The following is a 13673-nucleotide window of genomic DNA, read 5'->3' as shown; positions in this document are numbered from 1 at the left end:
ATTTTAAAGCGACTGATTTGACCGTTTAAAAAAAAAAATGCAAGTTTCGTGGAACCTTTGAATGATCTCCATGGAACCCTGGAGTTCCGCAGAACACAATTTAAGAAACACTGACTTAAGGAGGTCACAGTACCTTTCAAGCAAATTATTTTAGTTTATATAAATTTTATATTTCTTTGAAACCATAACGTGCATACTTATTTCGTAATCAATAATTTATTTTCAAAGTTTAAAAATATTGCCTACTTTTTTCGAAAATTTAAAAAATTGGGGAAAATTTCAACTTTTTAAAATCTTTTAGGCTTTTTTATTTTTGCACTAATTCAAAAAACGTTTTTTGCAAAACGATCACTACAATCATCTCTAAAAATCTGTGCATTCATTTGCTTATGAGTTCATTCGAAAATTTTCTGTGTTTAATTATGTAAAAAAATCAACGAATTTTTTTTAAAAATTTGGTTTTTAAAGGTTTAACATGCTTTAAACACTAGAGTAAGTTAAAAAGTGCTTATCCAATGCACAGTTTTGTCAAATATGTTATCATCCCAATTGCAAAGGGTATTACTTTAAAGCTGTATCTTTAATAGAAAAAAATCCTTAGGGATTCTAATGACATGAAAACACAATAAAACCATCATCGAGAAAAAGCAATTTGAAGTTTTTCTTTTGCATAAGAACACATAGGGAACATGGCCTAAAACCACTCATAACTTTTTAAATATTTGAACTAAAGCATGGAAACTTTTCCCCTGTGTTCAGAATAGTTTTTTGTTTTGAAGTAAGCAATAAAAAATTGATCGTTTCATCATTTTTGAGGTACTGTAACCCCTTAAACAAATATATATGCAGCTATATATTTCCAAGAATCATTTTTTAAACTTAAATAATATAAACAAGAAAAACTTTAAGAAATACATTAAAAATTATAACTTTATTTCAAAAAGTTAAAGTTTACAGGTTCGGAATATGTTTTACACAAAAGAAAAAAAAAGTAACGAACATCAGTTAGTTACACCAAATAAGTTAGTTGAAGTAAAAGCTAAGGAGTGAAGAAATGTTTTATAGTTAACACAAAAATGAAAGTAGTGTAGCAAAAACAGCAACAAATATCCTGTAGATGTTTTGAATGAGGCACTTAGTAGTGATATACTTTTATGGTACAAAATGATCCATCTTGTTACAGAAAGTCTTACATTATCTTTGAAAAGTCCTATTTTTGGCATTTACTTAACTCTCTTTCTACTACTATATCCCAAGTTTCGATGATTTTGAGAGTTCGGTAGATCCTCATAAGCATTTTCAGGACAAGCAACTGGTTATTCATACGCATCAACTCCAGCTGCTTTCTCATACGGCGCAGCTTTTCAGCATCATATGTTTTGCGCCTGCTCTTCAGAAAAGAATCCTTTTTTTCTGCCATTATAACCTCAAATTAAGTTCATACAAAATCTGAAATAGGAAGAATGTATGAAAACAAACTGAGCAAATTATTCTAAACAAAATAATAATTATAATCAAGTTACCTTAAATCAAGCATAAAGTTAATATTAAACAAGCTAAAATAAACCTAAAATTTTGTGTTTTTAGATTCAATTGCAAAATATTGCTGGGCTCTCAATTTTACCAAATATGGGTTATAATCTCATTCTTAAGACTTCAAAGGGGAAAATGTTTTGCAAAAGGGCCATTTAACCTTCCCTTTAATACATCAAATATCAGCAAAAATTGGATTTTTAAAACAGCAATTTCAAAAAATTTAAGTGCGAGAGAACCTGGAAATCCCTCTCCACCACATAATTGAATATCATCTAAAAACTTCATTATCAGAACTTTCAGGAGAGTCCTAGAACCCTCTTCCGGTAATATCGTCGAAGTTTTACTACAACTGCATCTTTGGAACTTCAATTACAAGATATGGGGGTGGAAAGGGACATCAATTTTAGTCTACTTTTCAAAATATCCATTGGGGACAGTCTCTGAGCCTCCATCCCTTACTCTAATGTCTGCACATATGGCCCATAATTATGATTTTAAGCCTTCAAATTTCTACGAAATTCCACCAGGGGTTTGCGAACGTTTCTTCCCCTTACGACACAAAAAACTGTTTAAAGCTGTCTTTTGAAACACACAATTTCAACAAAAAAACCAATGTGCTAATCCTTGAGCAACACGCATGTGCTTTTTGGACGTTTGCCTGTCGAAAAATTTGTCTTGGTTACCTATGGAACCGGTTTTTCATTGCATCCTACTACATCTATGGATTGACATGGTTTATATCTAGTATTAATAAAAGAAAAGGATTTTAATACCGCAAAAATATATTTCTCATTAACTTCATTTTTTAAGATCATGTTTTACAAACTGCACACATAACTGCTTGTTTCACATTTTAAATGGTAATAATTTACTAACAATACCACACTACATGATTATCATTACATTAGACAGGCAATAACATTTCAGAAAAGCCAGTTGTTGTTAAACATAAAATATTGACATGAACAGTGTATTACTAAATAAAAGAAAAAAAGAACATTCATTAAAAATAAATTGAATTATAATTTTATTAATTTAAGATTTAATATAAGTGCACTTCTCAAATCTGTTTTCAAGTATATATATTTATTTATAGAGATCCAATTTAAATTTAAAATATATATATATACAGTCAATTCGCGATAACTCGAATCTAAAGGGAACGACGAAAAACTTCGACTTATCGGAAGCTCGACTTAGCCCTAGTTTTGGTTTTTGACATTTTAATATTAAAAACCATCAAATATTTTAACTAACATTTACATATAACAGACAAAATTACAGAACTTAAAAGTTTTTAAGCAGAATATGCACAGTTTAATCAAAAATATTGAGAGAAAAAAAAATCAAAAGCATGATTTTGATACTGCTCGAACCACTTGAATTGAGCTGATTCTACTCCAGGAACGTATCTTAACTTAGGTTAGCCTTTGAACAAAGGTACAATGACTTGACAACTTGTCAGCTTAAAGGCAAATTCGTATTCCAGCAACATGTCAAAGTGTAAACAGTACAGTAAAAAAAAAAAAAAACTAGCTAAGTCATTTCCGCACGCTCCTCAACTCAATTATTGCACACTGGCTTAACAGACGGTGCCCTTCTTTCTTTAGAGGTCTATTGTGCTGGAATTGCAAGTGAAGGTGAAAAATTTTTTCTCTCTTAGTCACTTGTTTCTTTTTATTCTTTCGAAATAAATTTCGAGTCATCTTGGAAAAACTTTGCATTAAAGGAAGTTAACTTTAAGATATTGAGAATAACTAGCATAGAATTAATGACAGAGGGGTCGGCACTTGATAAAAACTTCAATTTATAGCAATATTCGAGTTATCGGACTGAGTTATCGCGAAGTGACTCAATGTATATATTTTTTAATAAAAATTAGTTTTTTTTAACCTTGATGTAAAAATACATTTTGTTTTGTAAACTTGTTATATGGGAGGGGGGGCGGGGCAAGTTTATTTAGACTATCAAATTTTAATTTCATTTTAAAAATAACTAAACAAGCTTCTTGAAAACATACATAAAACGGAATGCTTTGTCTTGGGTAAAATTTTTAATATTTTGAAATATATCTATTTTTTACAAAATTGGTCTATATATATGTAAGAAAGCTTATTTAAATACTATTTTTGCTTGCATCAAGTCTGGATGATCCCTGCTCTAAGACCCATGTTATGCCTACTGTAAATCTCAGGTAAAAACATCAAAGAAAAATATTTTAATGGAGCTACTAAGATGAGGTTACAAATATGGCAACCTTAATATTTTGCACATTTGTTTGTAAGAAACAAGTACACTTTGTTACGACTCCCTGATGAGACTTTTTATTATTAGTACTTAAGGTGAATGCCTTGCTTTATTTAATAGATTTATAACAATTACAGACCATGACATTACAACTATTGTTGATACCAGATTAAAATTATTCTTTAATAAAATAAAATTCATACAACAATAAAGGAAAAAATAAACAGAAAATTCTTTGTTGAAATTTTTTAAAACAAAATTTCAACCCAACCACAAAAGCGAGTGCTTAAAGTGAAATTAGAGAAATTGATTGTTATCTTTCCAAGAACAAAACAGTCTTAAAATAAATATAGTAAATACAAATAATAAATAAAGTGGTGAGAACAAAGTTTCCTAACCTATAATATCAATTGGTCAGAAAGTAACTTTCAGAACCAGGCGTTCCCTACATGTACCAAATGTAGTAAACATTTACTTTCAAAATCTGGTAACTTTTTACAGAGGGGAAAAAAAGAGAAAAAGACCTATTTACTAAAAATGCTCAACAGTATTTTTTACTGCATCAATAAATTATTTGGTACAGAAAACACTTTGTTCTATGAGCTACAGAACTGGAAACATTAAAGAATGTTTTGAAAAAATGCCCTATGTAAGAAATCATAATATTAATTATAACTTTGTATTTCAACTTAATAAGAAAAACATTAAAAGACTGGGGGGAAAAAACATGTAGGGTTGACTGGGGTAATTGTGAAAGACATCTATAACTTTAATATTTGCAGTAATGAAAAATACATATATATATAATTTTTAGTTCTTTTTCAATATGCTATTAAATCTTGGAAACAATCATCCAACTCCTTCATTGAAAAAAAATTTTTTTTTTCCTTGGTTTGACAATGCATTGGATAAATTTTTTAAATTATTTCTTGTAGTAATGAATGCATAAACTCACTTCTTTTAAAGCGGCAGATTTGCTTAGATATATATTTCTCCTGTCATTTTTAATTGAAGCATTTTATTACAAATTCCCAATTACACCTTTATTTTGAGAATCTGGGGTGAATGTGAATTCAAAAAAAGTGCAAAAGAGCCTTTTAGAAAGGCCCAAATGCAACCAAAAGGGGAGGTGCACAACTAGACCTCACTAGGAGTCCACATACCAAATTTCAACTTTATAGGACATACCGTTTTTGAGTTATGCGACATACATACCAACATACACACATACATATGTACGTACAGATGTCACGAGAAAACTCTTTGTAATTAACTCGGGAATCGTCAAAATGGATACTTCGGGTGCCTATATGTTCTTAGGTATACATGCATGTGTGGTTGGGTCAAAAAAAAACTCAACATTCATTTGGGGGTGAACAAAATGGATATTAAAGTCTATTTTTGAGTGAAAATCATTTTGCGAATACTTCTTTTTTTTGTAAAAGGAAGTAAAAAAAGGGTATTTGTGCACACTGTTTACAATTACAACGCACTACAAGTGTGTCAGCAAAATAAATAATGTTGATGAAGAGGATAACGAAATCATCGACAGGGATTCCGTTGGACCAACAACACAAAACAGAATTAGTATGTAAAGAAAACAATGCATATTCAGTCATTATTTTTGACAGCTGTTCTACCATTTCCTGTGGAAACGTACAAGAACCGAAGAATAACTTATATTTTCATGGAATTGTTTATGTAAATGAACAATAGAACTACGTTTTAAGTCTCATTAACAAATGAAACATTTCATCTGAGTTATTAATAAACCTGGTAATTTTTCAGACTTTTACTTTTGATATATTTTTAAAAACTTCTTATTTTTATAGTTGTATAAAAAACCAAAGTCTGAGTTTTAAGACAATTTAAGTTTGTATTTTTTTGGAATCTATAAAATGTGTCATTTTTAGTTTGTATTAAACATCTATTATAATTTTTTCCTATTATTTTACACTTGCTTTTCTTAATAAATTTGTGACTGGTGATATACAAGGGGGAGCTGTGAACACTAAAAATAAATGCATTTCCAAAGTAGGGTAAAAGTGAACATCTTGAATAGAATTTTATTCACATGCCTCTTTTTTATCTTTAAACTAGAACTTAATGCACAAAGTGAAGGAAGTTTGATACGAACTTTACTTACTAGACAAAATATGCAAATTTTCAAGAGGGGCAGTAGAGATCTATATACTACAGTACAACCTCAATGTCTTAAATCTCTTGGGACGAGAAAAAAATTTGAGATCTCGAGTTATCAAGGTTTTAAAAAATTACACTGGTAACTCTCACAATTACACACATGTACGCTATATGCAGTTACATATGTACTATGGGACCACTTTGAATTACGATCAATTAAGTAGCCTGCAATATTTTACTAGATTTGAAATTTTACGATAGTCGAAAGTGCACAGGATGAGATTTTGAACACCTTGGTTTTTTCACCTAAAAATTTAAAAATCCAATTTTATCTTCAACCAGTAACTCCACTTTCAATAAGTTCTCAGCAGCCATTTTGTAGGAGTTAAAAAGGCAGAATGATGAAAATGAGGAACGCATTTTCCTTTTCCGCTTGAAAACTGACGCACGAAAAATCAACCCCTTTCCTCAAAGCGGACAACTTGTTCAAGAGAAATGCATAAAGATTTTAAACTCTGAGGAAAACACAGCACACCCCTCATACCAACACTCCCCTATTATCTTGCCCCAATCCCCTATTCACAAAATTTCTAAGAAATGGGATGAAAAACATTAAGCAATTGTCCCTGGAACTGGTTTTACTAGAAAAATTGCCAAAGAAAACGGCAATTGAAACCTGCTTCTGAGCAAAATTTTGGCATATCAAGGGTTTCGAAAAATAAATTTTGAGATAACTATGGAAAATACATAGGGATTTTTTTTTTAGATAATGCTGGGGAAATTTTTTTTGCGAGACATCAAGGGTTTCGAGCTAAGGAGGTTCGAGATATGAAGGTTTGACTGTATATCTATATAAATTTATTGTATGGGGGTTCTGGTAATGTGCAAAGCCACCCCCCCCCCCCACCCCCTTGAATAAATTCCGGATACAACTTTGTCTTTAAATACAATCGAACCTCCATATATCGAACTTCCACATATCGAAATTTTCTATATATCGAAATCCCAGCAAATTTCTATGTTCATTACATAGAAAAATTGTTTCTATATATCGAAAAAATCTCTATATATCGAATTTTTTTTCGAGACATTCGTAGACTGTTTGTCTCTTGAAAAATAAAGGTTAGGGGAGAAAATTATGTTCACTAAAGGTTGCTATGAAACTCATAAGGAATCTGGGGTTGAGGGGTATGTAGATAGGTCGTTGTTTCGTTTTAGAATTCTTAAATTCCTTCAAGTTTATTTCAAATATCTTAGGTGTAACCAATAACATTATAAAATCAGTTTCAAGTCATCCCTTTTGTCTGTTGAATATCGTTCCTATAGTTGTTTTAGCTGCAGTAAAAATCATTCAAGTTAAGTAGATTAATTTTTTACTTTTCTCTCGATTTGTCAAAACGAAAATCCCCTAATGTTGCGGATCAAGTTGAATTACCGAAGAATGAAGATGCATGAAGGCGCAAAAATGTAATTTCTGTTATTTTTTTAATTATTAACTTTCATTTAATCCGATGCTCGTATAAATTAGAAATAAAGGTTTCATACACGAAAATTAGCTTTCATTATAATGTTTAAAGAGATTTTTAGGGTAAAATAAGATCGTTTCTATATATCGAAATTTCTATATATCGAATTTTTTTCCGGCAATTTGCTACTTCGATATATGGAGGTCCGACTGTAATAACTTACTGTTTGACCCCAGTTCTAATTAATAATGAATTTAAGTATTGGCTCTATAAAATTACCAACTGTGCAATTCAAGAGTATTTTGCACCACTGACCAATTGTAGGTGCTAAAAATATTTATCATTCACACAATTTTACTTATGAAACTAGTATGTTAGAACCCATAGACTTGCTTTAATTTTTTCTGGATGCATGTTACCTGCAATATTTTATATAATAATTTCATATTTCTAATGCTTCTCCAGGACCAACTAATAATACTCACTTCAGAACTTGATTATTCAATGAAATGAAATTTTAGAATCGAGAGTTCAGCACTTTTTCATAGGGTTAATTTCTTAAATCTTAGTTCAAATGCTAATTTCAGCAGAAACCTATAAGAAAAGAAAAATGCTTTGTGAGCAAGCTGTACAAAAATAAAATAAAATAAACACAGAAAATTGAAAAATGTAAAACATTTATATTTTTTTACACAAAATATTTTTTCATAAATACTTTAAAAAAGTCAATAAAGTGCGAAGTTTTTACATTCCAAAGTTTCATTATTATTAAATTCAGACATGTTTAATATGAAATAAGTAGCTGCACAGAAAGAGGCTCAAACAAGACTTGACAGCATATTATCAAGCACCAGGGTTGGTACTAGAATGTTGGCCGCCAGCGTGCAAAGACTTAAATGTGCTGCTCCTCTAGAGAATTTTTCATATTTTGACTAATACTAAACATCATTATCCAGGGGCAGACTGGCTGACTTTGGCCCAGTCGGCAAAAGAGTATTTTGGCTCACCTCAGTAAATTGAAAAAGTTAAATTAACTAGTACCGGATCTCGATTCTTCTGAGTCCAGCTAAGACATTAAAACCACTAGTTCCTATTTTCCTTTAAATTTCTAAATTAAGTTTTGAAGTTCTAAAAAACGAAAATTGTAAAATGTAAAATAAAGCTAACACTGATTATTTTTTATGTGCCTTGAAAGAAGAACACTACAGTCGACTCCCGCTACAATGCTATTTGACTTACACGAAATGGCTATAAGGCGAATTTTTCAGGAGTTACGAATTTTAGAACTAACGCGAATTTTTCCTCCATAACACGAATTTTTTAGAAGGAAGTATCGACTTTGTTATTGGCCACTAAATATTGATTTTGTGAATGTTATTACATAACTTTAAGCATCACTTACAGGATCGCGTTGTTAGTCACTCTCTCAGCATCCTTCATTTATTTTTTTCATTCGAAACATTAGAGTTGATGAAATGTAATGGTAACTTAGTGGCACATACATCTAAACTTTGTGAAGATGGGAAGAAAAAGAAAGTTTCTGATTTAAAAAAAAAAATCTAACATTCTGGAGATGCTTGAACAACTGCAAAATGTCGATGGTAGAGCGGCAATAAATAGTGAATCAATCTTCCATGCGTACTCATAAATATGTTACTCTATCTACTGTGCACTGTAGAGTACAGTTATAGTGAAGTATTTTATTATTGCTACATACTGTGCATACCGTGCGTTGTTTTATTTTATATCTTTCCCTCCAATTGATCATTTTGTGCATCTTAGTATTTCATCTTGAATAAAACAGTTTTTTAGTTTTTAAATACAGTAAAAGTTAAGTTTTTTATGTAAGAAACTGTGGTATATAGTTGTTGAATGTTTTAAAGCAGTTTGAGAGTGTTTATAAGTGTCTATAAGAATTTAGTATGCTTCTAAAAAAATTTGTATGCACATATTTTTCCACAACGCGAAATTTCGACTTACGCGAGGACTCTTGGAATACATCCCTCGCGTAAGTCGGGACTCGACTGTAAAGGTGAAAGTAGTCTGAAAAGGCACATTTTTAAGCTTCTATATACTAACAACATAGAAAGGGCACGAGGAAAAGGAGCAATCAGGTAAATCCCCCCCTCCCAACGTTAGAGGAGAGGGAAACAATTTTGTTTTCTTAACCTTTTATTTTATTTTTTCTTCAAAATTCAAGTCCATTTTAAGTCTTTCTTTGTTTACAATAGAATATCTGGGGCTCTTCTCAGAAATTCTCTGAAATGAAAAGTTTTAGAAATGCAATTTTAGGCTACCCTTGGTAAAATTAATGGGACAGGGAAGCATCGGGAGCTCTCTACGAAAACGTTTCAACATTGAACTATTAAAAAAAATTAAAACTATCTTTTGTCACGTTAGAGAAGAGAGAGAGAGGGAGGTTCAGTGATCTCATTTGGAAGCATTTAAAAACTGAAGTATACTCAACCCAATTTTAATCTACATTTAGTTACTATAGGGAATCCGGCGACTCTCCTTCAGAATTTTTCGTCATTGAAATTTTAAAAAACATAATTCTATAATATGTTTCCGAACATTAAAAGGAAAGAAAACAGATTTCCCGAGTGTTTCCCCTTAAGATTTTTTCGAAGAGCACTGTGTCCTTCTGCTTTTAACCTAATCTTTAACCCTTAACTTAATCAACCCTCCTTGCCCCTTAAAAGTTTAAACAAAACTTCACAAAAGCGAAATTTTTTCAAAAAGTAAAGATTCAAACAAGCCTGACCTTGAAACGTCACTCTCTCGTTTCAATCACTTATCCACAAAAATCTGATTAGAATATATCTGAATGTTTTTTTTTTTTGCATTACCTTTAAAATTGCACGAATTTACATTTAGTACAAGTCTTATAAATTTTCTTCCTAAGTGAAAGGAAAGGCACTTGATGATTCACTAGCAAGCCTACTGAATGTTATTTGGACTACTCTATCCGCCTTGATGGAAAGGGTACCACCTGGGTACTGCCTATTGTACCAAAGGTAAGTCAGAAGAGTCTTCAACAGTTCTTGGTTCAAAGTTTTCCTTTTAGAACAAGTTTCTGAGAGGGGAAACTAGGGAGACTTGATCCAACTTTTGGCTTTTTCTTTTCCATTTTTTTATAGAATAGTTAAAACAAAATAAAAAATATACATAAATAGTTTGCTATTTTGCACATTATGGCTAAAAATAATAGCATAATTCTAAGTAGAAATGGTACAAAAAATTATATTTATCACGTCTGCAAATGGGTCAAGTGTCCCTAGAGCTAGGGAGACTTAACCCAACACCTAGGGAGACACGACCCCCCCCCCCCCCCCCCCCCCCCCGCATGAATGCAAGAAGACTCATAGATATTGAAATCAAAAACGCAGGTTTGATGGTGTTTTTTGCTTTAATAAGTGATACTTGAAGTGAATTAACTCTTTTGGTGAAGTGTTACAATTTTTTTTTTTAATTAAAATTCTTGCACATCAGCAGAAGTCTAATTCAAAACTTTATCAGTTAAGACCTAAACAATATTTCAGTTATTTTATTAAGAAACAAATGATTGGGTTTAAAGATCATTAGTATTTTAGATATTTGTCAAATAAAAAATTTATTATACGAAAATATTTTAGTTATTCTTTGAGTAAAAAAAATCTCTCTTCATACTCCCAATATTAAAGTTATTGCTTAAATAAAAGCAAATCATTAAGGTCTAAATTACACCATTTTAGCTCTTCATAGACAAAAATTCATTGAAAAAACATCAAATTATTCTTTGGGTCAAGTCTCACTAGTTAGTTTGGGTTAAAGCTCCCTCAGTAGCTATTGTTTACCTTACGTTTTTAGCAACTCATATCAATAAAATCAAATCATTAGGCCTAAATCACAATATGTTATCTATTCAAAAATAAAAATTCATTGAAAAAACATCAAACTAGTCTTTGGGTCAAGCCTTCCCCCTTAGCTTTGGGTCAAAGCTCCCTAGTTAGCTTTCTTTTGTTTACTTTAAATTTTTAACAACTTAGATTAAAGTTATGTAAAACCACAGGTGCAGAATATGTCCGATTCGGCGATCTAGGATCAGGGGAAATTTGAACATCTGGGGAATTTTGCAAATTTGATTTTTTTTTTTTTTTAATTTCCCGATTTTTTACGCAAGTGTCTTTTTGAATGCGTTTTTTTTTTGCATCATCACTTTATATTTTCATTAACTGTTTGTTGGATAATAATTTGTATTTAATAATAATTATTAGATAGGAGATTTTAATTAAAACTTATATATGTCTTTTTACTTAATTTACTTTTTAGATACCTAGTTCTGTAAGTTATCAGTTCATTCTATTAGTTTTAAAGATAATATTGTTTCTTTTTTTTTTTTTTCTTTTTTTCAAAATTATCTATACCTATAATAATGAATGAATTTTTATCTGAAACAAAAAGCATATTGTAAAATTTTGAGGAAATTTTCATATAGATTGGGGGAAATGTTGGCAGTAAAAACATTTTCTGCACCCCTGTATTAAACTACTGTATATCAATAGATAGCTAGAAAAGTGACTAAAATATGCATACTTTTAAAATAAATTTCTCTCAAAACTGGAGGGTAGAATCTTAAAATTCCAAAACGTTCAAAATTTACTTTTTAGGTGCAGTATCTTTTAACACTGAATTTCTTGAAAACCCCTCATAATTCTGAAATGGTTTGTCCCTGTAAAATACTGTAGTGTGACTGGTCAACCAATACTATGACTAAAATTTTCCCTAAATATCCTTTTCATGGAAAAAATCCTCATGAGTCAAGTCTCCCTATATGTCAAACCTCCCTAGTTTTCCCCAAGGTCAAAGTTCTTCTCAACACCAAATTTTCAGTAACACCTTCCTTGGCTAGGAGGTCCGAGAGTAATTTCTGGCAAAAAATGTTTAATCCAACAGTGGCTCGGATGTAATAAATTTTTGGCGCTGTATTTACCTTGAGTTACCACCATAATTGCAATGGTAACCTTACTAAACACCAATAACTGATCCTTTTCAATGAGCTCCAAGAAAAGAAATACACTTTCAAAATTAGTTATCAATTCATTCAGAAAGTGAAGCAACCTTTGAATAATCAAATTGTATGTAATCAATATATTTATTTGGTTTTATTCAAAATAAATAATAAAATTTTTATATTTCCGAAGGTGGGGGCAGCAGTTCTCACTTCTCTGGATCGTTGGGGACAATTCTCATCCAGTGTGCAACAGAAACTTCACTGGCAATCACATATGATAGCCATGGCAGTCAGAGTGTTAAAATAAGTTTAATGACTCATAGAAACGAGAAAATCATCATGCAAATGCTATTATAATAATGCTGTACAAGATCCATATATCAATTGCTTTGATCGAGGAGTATTTGTCAGCCCAATGATATGATTCACGACTAAGATAGCTTTTCTCGGGAAATTAATCATTTCTTTTCAAACAACATTTTAAAAATGAAAATTTTTTGAAAAACAATGTGGAAAAAACAGTCCTAAAAATTACGAATGCTAAAAAGTAACTTTCTCAATTAAAGAAAATTAAACAAAAAATACTTTGGGCAAAAATCACTCTTAGAAAAAAATGCTGCATAACTAAGCAAATATTTTCATGTTTTACGATTTCGAGCATGGCCCATGAGTTTTGCTTCCTGTTAAGACAGTTTTTGAGGTTATGTTTAAAGTGTGGTGCCGAGAAAAAATTGTAAGTGAAAATTTAATTGGATCTCAATTTTGTTTTCACATCTAGTGCTATTTCTAATGTTACTTTAATATTACAGAGAAATAGTTGCAACTAATTTCAAATAAGGTCAAAAACATTTCATATGAGACATTTAGCTCAATAAAGAAAAAAAAATTCAACGTTTCAAAAAGGATGCATGCTTAATTTAATAACACTGATTAAAATCACTTCATTTACTTACAACAACCAAGCTTCGAAACGTCAAAATCTGGATTCCACTCTCAATCTCAACACAAATCAGTGTTCAGTAGCGAATCTCTATCATCTTGCCAGATTTGAAATTGAAAAATTACCGAAATATAAAAACCGCAACCGCATACCAGGGGGTAGAAAGGAAACAAACGTCATGCCGCCATTCTGGTAGATAGAACTGTCGATGCATCTCTTTCGCTCCCATGTTATTTCAATCGTTATGCTGCGTGTGACAGTGGCGGATCCAGCCGATTGTTTTGGGAGGGGCCATCCGAAATTTTTGAACAAACTCCGAAATCCCCAGAAATTTTATCAAAATGAAGTT

General features: G+C 31.1%; 1 long non-coding RNA gene across 1 annotated transcript; it reads right to left on the bottom strand.

The window, feature by feature from the left end:
- Nucleotides 1–972: 972 nt before the first annotated feature.
- On the bottom strand, nucleotides 973–13418 carry LOC129233973 (uncharacterized). The gene is made up of 3 exons (XR_008581508.1): nucleotides 13338–13418; nucleotides 7877–7985; nucleotides 973–1449 (listed from the first exon to the last, which is right to left on the bottom strand). It is a non-coding gene; the product is annotated as an uncharacterized LOC129233973 (long non-coding RNA).
- Between the last annotated feature and the right edge of the window lie 255 nt (nucleotides 13419–13673).

Source organism: Uloborus diversus, unplaced genomic scaffold (assembly GCF_026930045.1).
Source record: "Uloborus diversus isolate 005 unplaced genomic scaffold, Udiv.v.3.1 scaffold_852, whole genome shotgun sequence".
NCBI classification, from domain to species: Eukaryota; Metazoa; Arthropoda; class Arachnida; order Araneae; family Uloboridae; genus Uloborus; species Uloborus diversus.
The sequence above is the reverse complement of the archived record's forward strand: the minus strand, read 5'-3'. Positions and strand labels throughout refer to the sequence as shown.